Genomic DNA, 14,271 nt, shown 5'->3' on the forward strand with positions numbered 1-14,271 from the left:
GGTGCTTCCTGGCACCTACTCCGTTCCGGTGCTGTAGGTCACATTCACCCCAATCAAAACTGTATATCTTGTTTTGTCTTTAAAGTCACGAACAGCAAACTGTTTAAAGTTAGTTTAAAAATCGATTTTCTGAAAATTCTACACAATAACTGTAGGTAGTCCAATGGTACTCAACTCTGGCCCTCGAGATTCAATCCAGTCCAGGTTTTTACTCCAAGCAGGTTCTAATGCAGTTAATTGAAGCTGCTAAGAGGCAATTAACTAATTTACAACCTGCTTGGCATAAAGACCAGGACTGGAATCAATCTGGAGGGATTCTCACTAATCCTAACCCCGTCCGAATTGATTTATAATCCAAACCATGCTATTTTCAATGAATGCAGAAAGCAGCTGTAGACTCCAGACTTCAATATTTATGATAATTATGTAAAACATTTACAGCTGTCTATGTTTTATTCAATGGTTATGACAACGTTCTGATGAAATACAAGCACAAAAAAACAGAAAACCAAGATTAGACAAGGCATTTTTAGAATGGTACAGAACACAATCAGCACTCTGAACAAATCACTGATCTTAATGTATATAAAAATGATTGCAATAATCGATGAATTAATTATATAGAAAAGGCTTGCGTTCCAGCGATAGATGCAGTTGGTAGAAGTGACGGGGGAGGGTTTCCAGCGCCGAGTTTCAGGGGTCTGTCATTCACACAACGCCCGTCCTGCATGGCTCGTTCGTGGGCAGGAGAGACGGTGCTTGTACACACCATATAGGTTTTAACAGCAGACAACTGCCGCTCCTCACACTCAACAAACAGATCATCCGCAAGACAGCTGCTGCATGCGCAGTGGACGGCCGCCTTCAACACTCACTCCTGAACTTTACAAAATTAGACATCGCATCGCAAACAGGTAAGTGGATTATGAACAAAACATTTTTATAAAATGCACTGCAGACAGCCGGTTTACCAATCCAAAGATTGTTAATTGATGGATTGGGAAGAAACACAATAGCTGCATCTTGTAACAGATGTATACTATAAACGGGGTTATCAAATTGAAATAGTCGCGGTAGGGTGAGAATGAACCAAGGAAGGAAAAATACACAAAGGAAGAATGGTCACGTGAAACTGTGGGTAGAATGCTGGAATGGGTTTTGAAATAAATGTAGAATGTATGACTGTTTTGTGGTTATTTACATCAGTAAAAAAACAAACACTAAATTATTATGAGCCATCACGATCTCATAGCCCGAGCAACAACCAAAAAATGTTTATTGCCCTCATAAATTGATTATGTTATTGGTTACAATTTTATTTTCCATGTCAGCAAACCCTTTAATCAATTAAACCTACACGATTTTCTTTTTTTTGGGGGGGGGGGGGCGTGTGGCTTTGTACCAGCTGTAGCCTCCACGGTGATGGGAATGTGACGGTAGGCTGCACGTATATTGCAATGCAGGCAGCCTTTCTAATTGCACTGAGGTGGCTTATGAACAATACGTTTGTACAGTACTATGTTGCGGATTCAGCATCACGGTATACATTATTTACACATGTTGTTGCAATGCATGCGGCAAACTACCATCTAACACAACTTAATTGTTTGTCTGCACATTATGCAAATTAAAGCATAACATTCAGGCAGTCTATATGGCTTATTGTGTCTAAAAAAAAAAGAACTAAACCGGTGATTTGAATGAGTTAATTTATCCGATGGTTTGACAGTGTTTTCTAACTCATAAACCATGAAAGTGTTTATTTTATAGAAATGTATCTTTTGGGAACTGCAATATATTGTTTTTAAGATTCGCCCTCAAATTATTATTATTATTATTATTATTATTATTATTTTATTAGTGCTATTATTTTACTTTGGGTGTCTACACATGCATAGCTAATTCCTTTTCTTGAGTCAAGTTTTAATTTTAATTTTAGGGAACCACTAAAATAAGCTGCATAATTACGATATAGCAACAAGAAAGACTAGTTTTACTTGCAAAGCAGTCTTTTGGCGTGTGTCTGGAACAGTACAGCAGACACCACAGAGCAGGCGCACGACGCAAGTCTGAAAACATAGGCGAACTCAATTGAAATCCTCTCAATATTAACTATACATCCAAGAAGCGAGTACTGAATTCGGACGACGTCATTTGTACTAAGAATATATGCAGTACGATATACTGCATCATTTTAATTGATGAAATATTACAGACTATTTTAATGGATTGATAAATAGTAGAGTAGGCGAGGTCCAAAATATACCAACACACTGGAATGGAAATAAAATGTGCTCCTGTTGAAATGAGCGTGGTCGCTTGAAGTGGACGCATGTCGAAGGCGTGCGTTGTATTGTGTTAAAGCTGGTATGTACCATAATGTTCAATTTTACACCACAACATATAATTCATTTTACTAAACTATTTTGTATTTTAACCTCCTGTTCACTCTAATTTCTCAGACTTTGTTGACAAACCAGTTTGTTTACCTACCCCTTAAGGGTAGTGCTTCTTTCTAGGCTGTTTTAGCATGCTGCTACTCTGTTACTGCTGTATTCAGGTATTTGTTAATTGGGTCTACCTGAGCTTTGCCTCTGACTACATAAAGCTCAGATGAGATGAAGTCTGCTCACAGTAAAACCCTGAATGGCTCAAAGTGTTGTGCAATGCGACGCACTTGTGTTTTTCATGTCAGTTAAAGATTTGAATTGCATTTGAATGTATTTGACACCTCAGTGCATTGCAGTCTAATCAATAATAAAATGATTATCAGTCACAGTCAATGGCAAGTTGACTTGAGAATCTACTTTTTCATACATATTTTATATTGACGACGTTGGTATGTTAATGTACCATTTGTGACTACCATGTGTGTCTAAGGAATATCCTAATATGTATCAGAAATCTTGAATTCTGAGTTAATTCGGTTTTTCAGCTGACTGTTTCTTGAAGCAGGCTGCCATATGTTTATTATTGGATGAAATCGGCTTTATTGAAATCCATTGCCAGGTGAGACTGAGCAGAACTGTGATCACAACAGAGACTGCTCAGACTGGCTCTGTGCAATGCTAGCACTCCGCCCCAGAAACAGTCCATTCAAAATGAACAGTCACAGGATCCAAATGCAGGCTTTGAAGACATTGAAAATGACTTGCACACTAAAGGTTTGTCTTCACTGTTGAGTGTTTAATAGTTCTGGCTTATGATTACTACGTAATACAAGTTCTGCATGAAGTATAAAATCCACAGCAAAACAAGTACCAGGATACCATCAGAATATGCAGCCTGTATGAAAATCTGGAAGCTTCTCTTTACAGCAGACCTGTCGTAGCCCTGCTCCATTTCAATTGTAACTTTTACTTGAGTCCGTAAATAATCAATACTATACATTCTGAATACATTATTAATAATATTAAGGTCAATCCAGCTGTTATGAGGCATAAACCTCATGTGCTGTGGAAAAGTGTTCCAGGGCAGGTCTCATGTGCAGTTAAAAGAGTTGCAGCCCCACATTGTGAGAATGTGTCTGAAGGCGGTACAAATTACCATTTCTTATGACTTTAGTATCATGTTAGTGTCATTTTAAAGCATGTTTTAAGCATGGCTTTCTAACCACAGTAATAATGAAAAACAGCAGCATTTGGCTTAAGTCATTAATGTAGAAGCTGAGCACCTCTTGGCTTACTTTTCCTCATATTACAATTTACAGCTGTGTTCTGAATCTTGGCTGCAGACAACCTGCTTTTAACTTTGGCTTAAGTTTTTGAGCTTTATCTTCAAATCTCAGCTCAAACTATAATTCAAAGTTTTCCAGAAACGGAATGACAAGGCTTCAAGACTCATCATTTGTATAGTAATTTCACCATGTTTTTCACATACTTATTCTGTGCATTTACCACCGTTTATCAATAAGATGTTTTACCTGTTTTACCTGTTCTGCTTTTACTATGCTTTAGGATTGCTTTTGGGTATACTACATTAAACTGATAGAAGAGTGGTAGATAATGAATAAAATCATATTGTAGCGACCTTGGTTAACGCAGGCAGGCGCATCACACAGGGCGAGGCAATCCAAACACAGGCGGAGGGCGGGCGCAAACCTGGGACCTCTCGCTCTGAAGCATAGTGCCGATACCGCTGTACAAAAGAGCCGGCTCTTTTGCAAAGAGCGTATATCGGACTTATGCCTTCGTGTGTGATTATGTCACCTACCAGCCCTGCTGCTGCCTACCCCTGTGCACGCTACACTATTGTGGACCAAAATGACACAAGTTTACATGTGAGGCTAGACGTGTATGATACAAGTTTGGTGAAGATCAGTGCAAAATCAAGGCAGTTATCGTGTTCACCTGGTATAGGGTGATGGACAGACAGATGGATGGACACCATCATCGTATAAGGGTCCTCATTTTTTGGAATGCGGACCCTAAAATGACACACTGAGGAAGTTCAGGACTGTAAACAAGTCTGTTTCAGTTCAAGACGATTTTGCTTGTGATTGTCTAGAACATTCTGGGTCCTTGCCTATTCTGCCACGTGTAAACAGAACCTGCTAGCCAGGCATTGCAGTCAGTTGTAGGCTCCAAGAAGCATTCTGGACGAATTGATAGCAATGGCAGAGTGCTTTCTGGGAGAGGAAATTGCTGACATGACGAGATAGCGCACATGGGCTGTCAGTTACACTTTGGCTAATAACCAGGGATGAGTTACACAAAGGAGACTGGAGAAAGGAAACTCGCAGAGCCCTGCAACCCCGTCCCTTGACTCATCCTCGCTTTGATGTCCGCTGCGGGGCGGACTGCCGTGCCCAGGAACGTGCATCTCCAACGTTCCTGACTTCTAAACAGCCGTGCAGCAGCCAGAACTTCCCCTGCCCAGCTTAACTGCGGTCTGAAATTTTTGACAACCAGTTGGCCATTAAAGAGCCAGAAAAAAAACATAAGCGCAACAAAATGTCAAGTCAAATTGAAAATAAGCATTCAAATTAGAGTAAGCTGTCTCTCTCTTCACCAAGCCAATAAACCCTGCTTCACAGTCTATTATTGCTTTGGCCCCATCAGCTGTCATTGCCTGCAATTTTTTTGGTTTAATGAGTAAAATCTGCTTTTTTTTCCCCTGGTTGCTTCACAAGGAGTGCTAACCAATGCTTTGAAATCTATTACTTCTTATTGACTTCATTATCATTTATTTTACAATAATTTAACATTTGCAAATATTTCAGATACAATGTTGTAAATAAATCACTAGATCCTGGTCTATTTACTGTAGGTCACAGATAGACATTTTTGCAGCTACACCATTGAAGTGACTTGGAACAACAGCACATGAATTAATAAGGTAGCAGGAAGCAGCAACAAGATACAGCTATATAATTAGGCTTGCTACTTTTCCATTGTAATCGGTAAAGCTTGTTAAATGTCAAATTCTCCAAAAATATAAGAAATCCTCTCTAGTCTGTGAAGTTTTCGTATTTGCTGCCTGTCCAGTCTCCGTTCTGCTCTGAATGGCTAGGGGTCGCTGTCAGTCAACTCAGTGTTTCCTTAATAGGCTAGTGTAGTTTCACCGTCAGTCATTTCATCCTGTTTTGACGGATCTCACTGGCTGAAGCAGCGCTAGAATGCTCTTATTTGTTTAAATGACTGTCAATCATAAAGACCGACTGCACTTTCATTTGCCAGCTACAGTGCCTGTCATTCAAAGCGCCTTCTTTGAAATTAGCGGGTTAAGGTGTAGGTAAGTGTTTGCTGTTCTAGGTATATATGGTGACAGTTACTATTTTGATTTGAAAATGGGGTGCAGGAGGAAAACACTTAATGAATATTGTGCACAATACTCTGATCGACGGCTGAAGTCTCCGCGGCAGGATGAGACGGGCCCATCTGCCTTACCTCCAGTGAGTCCAGCTGTGCTTAAGCAGGAGAGTGTCAGAGCTCAGAATAATAAGTGCGAGTTAGTTCTGTTCAACTATCTAATGTTTTGTTCTGTGCATATTATTTTTACTTGTAAATGTATGCTATACAAGTCTGTGTAATACACTTTATATGCTGCATTTTCTACGGTTTATTTGAAATAATTTTTTTTTTTTGTGTAGGATCTATATCTATACAAGGTATAGCTTCACTGTGACCAAACGTTATTTCAGTTATAATGTTGGTAACCATGGTTTTGTTTTTTTTTAAGAATAAAGGTCGATTTCACCCATGCTCTGCTTGAATTGAAAAATAAAGACTAAAAAAAACATAAATTCTTTCAAAAATAAATGTCGATATTAATTGTCGATTCGGCCAAAAAATAAAAATCAAATAATAGCAAGCCTATATATAATCTATATAAACCAAATGGTTTGCTATTGCTAACGGGGCAGCAGTGTGGAGTAGTGGTTAGGGCTTTGGACTCTTGACCGGAGGGTCGTGGGTTCAATCCCAGGTGGGGGGCAGTGCTGCTGTACCCTTGAGCAAGGTACTTTACCTAGATTGTTCCAGTAAAAACTCAACTGTATAAATGGGTAATTGTATGTAAAAATAATGTGTAAAAAATAATGTAATTGTATGTAAAAATAATGTGTAAAAAATAATGTAATTGTATGTAAAAATAATGTGATATCTTGTAAAAATTGTAAGTCGCCCTGGATAAGTAATAATAATTAATAATAATGTAAAACCTGGGTTACCACTCCTTTAAACTGGATACTTCTATTGCCATATTGCAGAGCTCAATCTACCATACAGGACAGTGTTGCATTCATGTACCTATGGGTTTGACCCCACATAGTTAGTTTCACATTATGAGTGAATTCTCCCTGAGAACCTACTGTATGAGTGGCAGCTTCACTTCACAGTAAGTGTCTCCTGCACTCCTGTTAACATGTCAATACTGAAAGTGCTTCACTTCATTCATTACCTATGAAGTTATTGAAATAACCAAAGGGAATTAGCTACCAAATAACACAGCAGCACACACTAGCTACGTCTATGGAAACCAGGGCTGGGAATGCAGAATCACATCCTCTATGTACCTGAACATTGCTGCTGATCAAGCCCACCCAACAATGCTGAATGTCTACCTTGCTGGTAATGCAGCCATGTACAGTTCTGATATTGTCAGTGATTGGGTTGAGGTGCTTCAGCCAGATTTCAGTCATCTCCCTTGATCTACACAACCTACGTCTCTTGAGCCAATTGAGCATCTGTGGGATGAACTTGTACACTGATTATCATCTTATTGGCACAGGGCCGTACTCTTGAATGAATGGGCTACAGTCCCGCGAGACACCTTCAGGCAACATGAGGAGTCTAAGTCAGTCTGGGCCAACATGGTATTAGGTGGTTATATTATATTTTAGATTTGAACAGAACAAAATAATTTGGAAAGGGCAATCCAGAAAAGTTAGTCACAAATATTAGGTATACCGCTATAATCCCAGTGTATGCCCTGACCCTTGCTGAACCATTACCAGACATCAGAAGTATAACCCACAATGGAAACACTGGTCCTGATACAGTAACACACAACTGTATTGATATTGTATCATGGTACAAATCGATGTGAAAAAGCCATGCTTCAATCTTTGTTTAATGTTTGTGATACTTGTATTACATGAAAGGAATAAAGGTGGAAAAAGGCCTGAATTCCTGGTTTGCCCTAGAAGAGGTTGACACTGTATGGGATCCGCCTTGCACTAGATTCACAAGCCAACCTCCAGTTCCTCTAATGAATTTGTGAAAATCAATTCCCTTCACAAAGTCTTGTCCTGATCTGGTGGAAGCCATGTAATCCTGGAGCTGATGCTTATCTCATAAGAGTGAGAGGCAGGTCCAGCCCAGCAGACAGCACAGAACAGCACGATTCCTGCCGTGAACACAGATAAGAAATGAAGCATACACTTCTAGAGGAATAGGGTTTGTAGGGAATATATTACACTCCTTATGCCTTTCAATTGTGGGGGTCTGCTCACAAGTTTGGGGGATCTAGCTCTCAGGCTTTATCAACAAAACCCCCACACAATTACACACAATTGGGCCATGAATGACACAGGGGGTGTTCAGGTCAGTATTGAGGTGTAGAGAGGATAGTATCCTGGGCTTAGCAGGGTGTCTTTATTTCTGTTTTACAGCATCAGGGACCCCCCCCCACAAGGATTGCATCAAATGCTTATTTTTAGAGGAAATCTCAGCATAACCACTGATTGGTAGTTGATGCAATTCAGAGTGATTCTCCAGTGCTGTCAAATGCTTCAAAGAAAATCCAGCCGTAGCTTATCCCAACAGGTTGATCAAATCGATCCCTAAAGCCGAGAGAACACAAAGCCACTTTTTCAGGAACAGAGGCTTGAAACCTGGTTCCAGGAGACTGGGAGATCCAGTTTGAGGTAACTTTGCTGAATCAAACCCCTGTCTCCCCTGGTGTGCCAGGCAGTGGCCTGAAACCTGGTCTGCTGAAACCAAGTACCAAGTGGCTTTGTCTTCCCTCAGCTTTAAACTGTCATATATGTTTATTTGTTGTGGTCACACATTCACTTATAATAGTGGTAAATTACTTTTAAAGGAAATATTTGCTTTTTAACAACACCAGCACGGTGAATTTACCGTAAACAAAATCAGTTATTAAATATATTCCATGTAATTAGGTCTCGATTTGTTATTTTTTTTAGACTGCCAGACACCCCAGTCACTTTGAGTAGCGCAGGGTGATTGGAGTAGTTTTAGATTGAATTCTCTTTCTGCTGCCTCTGGATCGCTCCACTGCTGGTTGGACACATCTCTTCTGATTGATTGAGAATCTGAGTTGTTGCTTGATTAGCTCCTTGCAGGCGAATGGGAATAAAGCAGAAATGAAAGAATAAATTGCACCTTACCGCATATTGAAGGGACCTGATTTGCGGTGCGTTAAAAGTAAATGGAATTTGTAAAAGCTACAGTATCAAGCTGCCAATTTAGTGAGTGTAGCAATCTTCCCTGGAACAGATCACCGCTCACCTGCTAGCACCTTGGTTCTTTATATTTTGCTGTTTATATTATAACAAGTATGCTAGTATTATACACAGCTATAAATTCACAAGCTATCAGAATGATGAACAAGTTGATGTTTCATCATATACAAAATACTATAGAATAAGAAATGAATTGTTGAATATCCGCTCAGATTTTCCATGAGTCTTACTTCTTGTCCACGTCCATTAGCTACAAAAGTCTCGTGTGCAGTTTTGTGGTAAATGTGAAGGGCCATATTTTAAAAGTGTTTGCTCCAGTCTTAACTGCTAAAAGAGGTTAAACACCTGCTCATTACAAAAAACTGGAACCAAACAGCTAAGTGATATACTTCAAGCTCTCTTAAGCCCTCTCCGTGTTTTGTTTTTCGTTTTGTAACATTAACGTGATTTTTTTTTCTCCTTTACAAAAATGGGAGTAAATTAAAGAATAGAGGAAACCCTTTGAAAAGATGGCCCGATATCTGGTACTACGCCAGTTTAAAGAAAGTTCCCAGTTTCCATGCTTTGCTCGCAGTAATTCTCGCTTGCTTGTTCATTTCACCTAACTGGCATCTTCAGGGTTGAAACAAGTGGTAGCTGATTGCTTAATGACGGTACAGAAGGTATTGAAGGGGTGGGGACAGTGTCCTTCTCTGGGTAAAATGACCAAGGAAGTGCAACACCACATGAAAACCCACTTTGCCAACAGAGATTCCCTTTATCTTTAACAGCAGATAACATGAAAATAGTGTTTATCACATGTGTTGCTTTCAGAACTGTACTGATACCCATAACAGATAGACATGCACAGCAGGTAGGAATTATCCAATTATTTTGTTACCCTTATGAAAGCTTACACTGGTATTTTTGCACTTTTATAATACTTTCCCCATGGCTATAATATGCTTTTGCCATAGTTTACCATGTTTATTAATATGCATTACCATACCTTGCTGTTCTTTACAAGGATTTGCCATGCTTTCACTGTGGTTTATTACACTTTGCTATGCTTGGTACAGTAAAGGGGAACTATAATCACTTTAGGTACTGACACCTGATATTTTTCATTATTTGGTACATGGCCTCCTTGGGCTTTATTACTGCTTCTAAATGACTAGTTTGGTTCTATAACAAGCTCTTCTCTGCTCCCTCTTCTGATTCCTGAGCAGAAATGACATCTTTAAACACTTGCTGTTATTTCTTGTTAGTGTTTTTGTTCTTCTGTTGGCAGCTGTCAGACAGTGATTGACATAGTCGAAGGGGAAACAGCTAAATAGTAGCAGATATTGATTTCCGACATGCAGCCGGATTCATTATTAATTATGGTGCTGCTATCCTTACAGCGGCTTTTAAGATCTACCAAGTAATAAAACCACTCGGATAACCATACGGAGTGCAGTTATCTTTATCATTATTTGGTACTTTTTCAAAGTCACTATACCGATAGAGAGCACCATCGTTAAAATGGAATTCTAGTGACATTAGTGGGTTAACTACCAATAGAGAGCTTTAGCAATACATCGTCGGTACCCAGGTGGGTTTTGGGGTCTGATCATTTCCATATGGTGTGTCCTAGAAGCTGAGAACATTATTGCAGTGTATTACTAAGCACACTGTAGAGTGAGGTGCCACTGCAAGCTGGATACCTGCTCCAATACATTCACTAGGACACTGCTCCCTTTCCATGACTGCAATGGCTTTTCAAAGACACAGCCCAGGCATTGATTACCAGCCGTGTCTTCAGCCCCTCATTACTCAAACTCATTGGTGTCATTTGTAATCAGTGCTCGACTGTGTTTTATTTGTCATTAAAGACACAGATAATCTTATGGTTCTCATCAAGCATTGAATCATTAAGCAGCGTATTGTATTAGCAGTCACAGTGCAGTTGATTCCCCACTTACTTTAATAGGGATTCCAAGCTGGTATATCCTATGGTATACTGACTCGGTACCAAATCAGTATATCCTGTGATAAACCAACGCAAATCCTTTGTCAACCAAATGGAGCCCTTGACAAGGTCTTGCCATTTATCCACTCGGGTAACCTGTTCAGCCCTAAAGTTATTGCTTCAATATCATGTTTAAACTACTTGGATATTATTGAATTGCAACCAGTGTGCTACATATCTACTGCTGGTGTAGATCTTGGGCTCATACTGTTAAACAAACCTAAAGAGATAAATGCAGCAGCATTTCGAAGTATAGCAGTAGTGACTCGGCAGAGATGAGGAGTATCCTTGTAATCCAGGTGAGCTCATGTAGCCTGCTCAGTGTACTCCGTGCACACACACACAACTCCATCTAGATGAAGTCTCTTCAGTCTTTCCTCCTCGTCTCTCATTAGGTTGCAAGTCTTGCTCTTCAAGAATGAGTGACTCACTGCCTTGAGACAGCACATCTCTCCACTTTCATTAGCAGTGTTTATTCGTCTTCTCTTTCAATGTTGCACTTCTTGCTCAAGGACATTTGACAGATACGAACCTGATCAGGGAGTTTGTGTGTCCCATGACTCACACTGGCCATTGCTCTCTTCATCCTACTGGTTTTATACTCTGCATAAACCGGAGACATAATCTACACATATCTATCTGTTAAAATGTGTATAAAACTTACACTTATCGAATTCTAAAATACAATCTGGTCTAAAGGAGAATAGGATTGGATGATATCTAGAACCAAGCCAGTTTTATTTGAGGATAACCTCAGGTAGACCTCTCATGATTGCAATTATAGTTTGGTTTCAGTCAAAGTTGTAGATTTTGGCAAAAATTGCTTATGTTTGACCTCTGTGGGCATCCATACATTTCATACTTCTGTGGAACTTCTGTTTTATGGTAAACATCCCATTTTGCTCAAATTAAATGTCTCCATTGAAATGTATGTTTCAGAAGTCAGTTTGAATTAGAAGCCGTTCAAGTTGCCAATTCAATACAGAGATCAAGCATTACATCATCACGTTTTGGCCAATTTCATAATACTTGAACGTCCCAATAAGGAAATTAGCTATCAGGTAAAATGTCGTGTGTAGGGTGTCACGTATTTTTAGAGATGTGATGAACCAAAGCTAATATAACATAATAAGAGACATCTAACTTATTATAAAGTACAAAAACAAAATGTGTATGCAAGAACTACTATTAAACTATTACATTTTTTTTGTTTACTTTTGAAATATGTTTTATGCTATGGCAGTTTGATCCATTCCTGATTTTACTATGAGTTTAACAGAACACACCTGAGCTTGTTACCTATACAGTGTGGCTAATCGAGCTCATAGTAAAACCTGAAATGGGTGAAACTGCTATGTAATAGGAGTCGTATTCCCATCCCTGTATGAGTGACCTCTATTCACAGATTATAAATCACATATAAGAAATCTACCTATCGGTGTTAAGCATCTGTCATTTTTCCAGTACATCTTCTGTATAGAAGTCATCCCGTCCAAGAACATACAGCATAGGTCTAAAGTTAAAGACCAGCAACGCGTTGTTTAAAAGCAGTTCTTGATTAAAATTTTTGCTTTTTGTGATTTGTAATAAGTTAATGCGTTGTGATAGGGTGTCTCTTATTAGAACAGAAATCATTTTGCACAGTTTGAGCAGTCACAAGTGTTTAGCTTTGCTTCGTGATCCTCTTACTCAAACTACACGAGATGTCATCTCTTAATAATAGGAGACAAACTACACACGACAAATGAACTTCTGTAAGATGGAATTGTGTCAGATCTTGTGTGATTGGTTCATTTCTCATACGTGATTATAAAATGAAAGGGTTTTGCAGTATAAGAATCTACAGGGTTGCGGTGGGCGTTTTTATTTTTTTCCTTTGCCCCTTAGCTAGTCCTATCAATGTGGAAATACTGTATTTAGCAGAATAAAGGGTTCATTTTTCTGCCAGCTCGACATGGCAGCAGCGCTCGTGTGTCATCTTCTGTCCCTGAGTGGGATACCGAGGGGGAAGCCGAATGAGATAAAAGTGGTTTGAATAATTACACTTCCCACACAGCGCATAATCATGGGGTTTCACTGGCTGCTCTGTGCTGGCCGCGGCGGAGGCCTGCTGTCAGAGGATCGGAGCTCCCACACCACACAAGGGAATGCTGAGAGGGTTCAGCTGGCTGGCGTGGTGTGCGCTGAGCAGGAATGGAATTGTGGTGCTCTGCATTAGCACTGATGGCACTGGGGGAGGAGGGGCGGTGTTCATAATGTATTTTGGTTTATTTTGTATAGTTTGGGTTATGTATCACAGGTGAGTTAAAATGTATGTTGGTATGTGAACACGGGGATGTGTGTGTGTGTGTGTGTGTGTGGAATAGTGGGTGACACAGAGGCAGTTAAAATGCTCCCTGTAAAAACACGTGGGAATGTGGCTGGAGCTGTGAATTGAATAAGTGATTAAATGATTAATTAAGGCTACAGCCACAGGTGTATAAATAGAATGATCACGAGTGATAAAAGGGGTTGGTGTGTTCAGAGAGAGAACGAGAGACAGAGAGGAGAAAAGTAAAGAGAATTGCAATTCCTACTCTTGCTGAACTAAAATCTAAATACACCCAGGGGCGGGAGTGACCCTGTCACAGAATCTCAGAGTGTGGGAGTTATCTCTTTTAATAACAGATGACAGAATGTTTGTGCTATGTTAGTTTATTATCTATCTAACATGCAGTATGTTTTTGCAATATCTTCTATGATATATATATATATATATATACACATATATGTGTGTGTGTGTGTGTGTGTGTGTATAAAATGAGTAGTAAATGTGTACATCTGTATAAACTACAGGAGTTTACAGCCTTGTTATTGAGGCTTTCACGTATTTCATGAATGTGACATCGGCTGAGAACAGCTGGATAAACCAAGCTGCAAATCAAAGGGACGTCCAGATTTATAATTTGTTTGAATTATGAGGAGTAAGAGAAAATGTAATCAAGAACACGGACAAGATTTAATATGAATATGAGAAACTAGAGAAATGCATCAGATCCTTTACGAAGTATAACAAATAAAGCTTCCCTATTGTACACAGCAGGCCCTCGCAGGAATTCCATCCGGATTGTGTACAGCTGGGTACAGAACATCATGCTGCTGGCTTGGAGCCTAACATTGAATACACACATTCGTACACAATCATAGATCATTCCACACAGGTAATGATCAGTCCAGATGATTTAGGGCATGCTTGCAAAGACACTGCAGCATCATTATTCCTATGGAATGGGAGCTTTGCATTACAGCCAGTACAACCATGACAGACTGGATAAGGTGTAGAGGATTTATACCAAAAATAAATAGAAATAAA

The 14,271-nt window shown here is 39.5% G+C and overlaps 1 protein-coding gene across 6 annotated transcripts in view; it reads left to right on the top strand.

Moving 5' to 3' along the window:
• Positions 1 to 333: 333 nt before the first annotated feature.
• LOC117426795 (rabphilin-3A-like) overlaps positions 334 to 14,271 on the top strand; it is an 83,986-nt gene continuing 70,048 nt past the window's right edge. For 3 of the 6 annotated variants that reach the window (XM_059033253.1, XM_059033254.1, XM_059033255.1), the window contains exon 1: positions 335 to 914. The gene's annotated coding sequence lies outside the window, so the exon portion shown is untranslated. Of the gene's footprint in view, positions 915 to 2,105; positions 2,368 to 14,271 lie in introns of those variants that run through there. The other 3 variants (XM_059033248.1, XM_059033252.1, XM_059033250.1) reach the window with 3 other exon arrangements.

Source organism: Acipenser ruthenus, chromosome 11 (assembly GCF_902713425.1).
Source record: "Acipenser ruthenus chromosome 11, fAciRut3.2 maternal haplotype, whole genome shotgun sequence".
Classification (NCBI taxonomy): Eukaryota; Metazoa; Chordata; class Actinopteri; order Acipenseriformes; family Acipenseridae; genus Acipenser; species Acipenser ruthenus.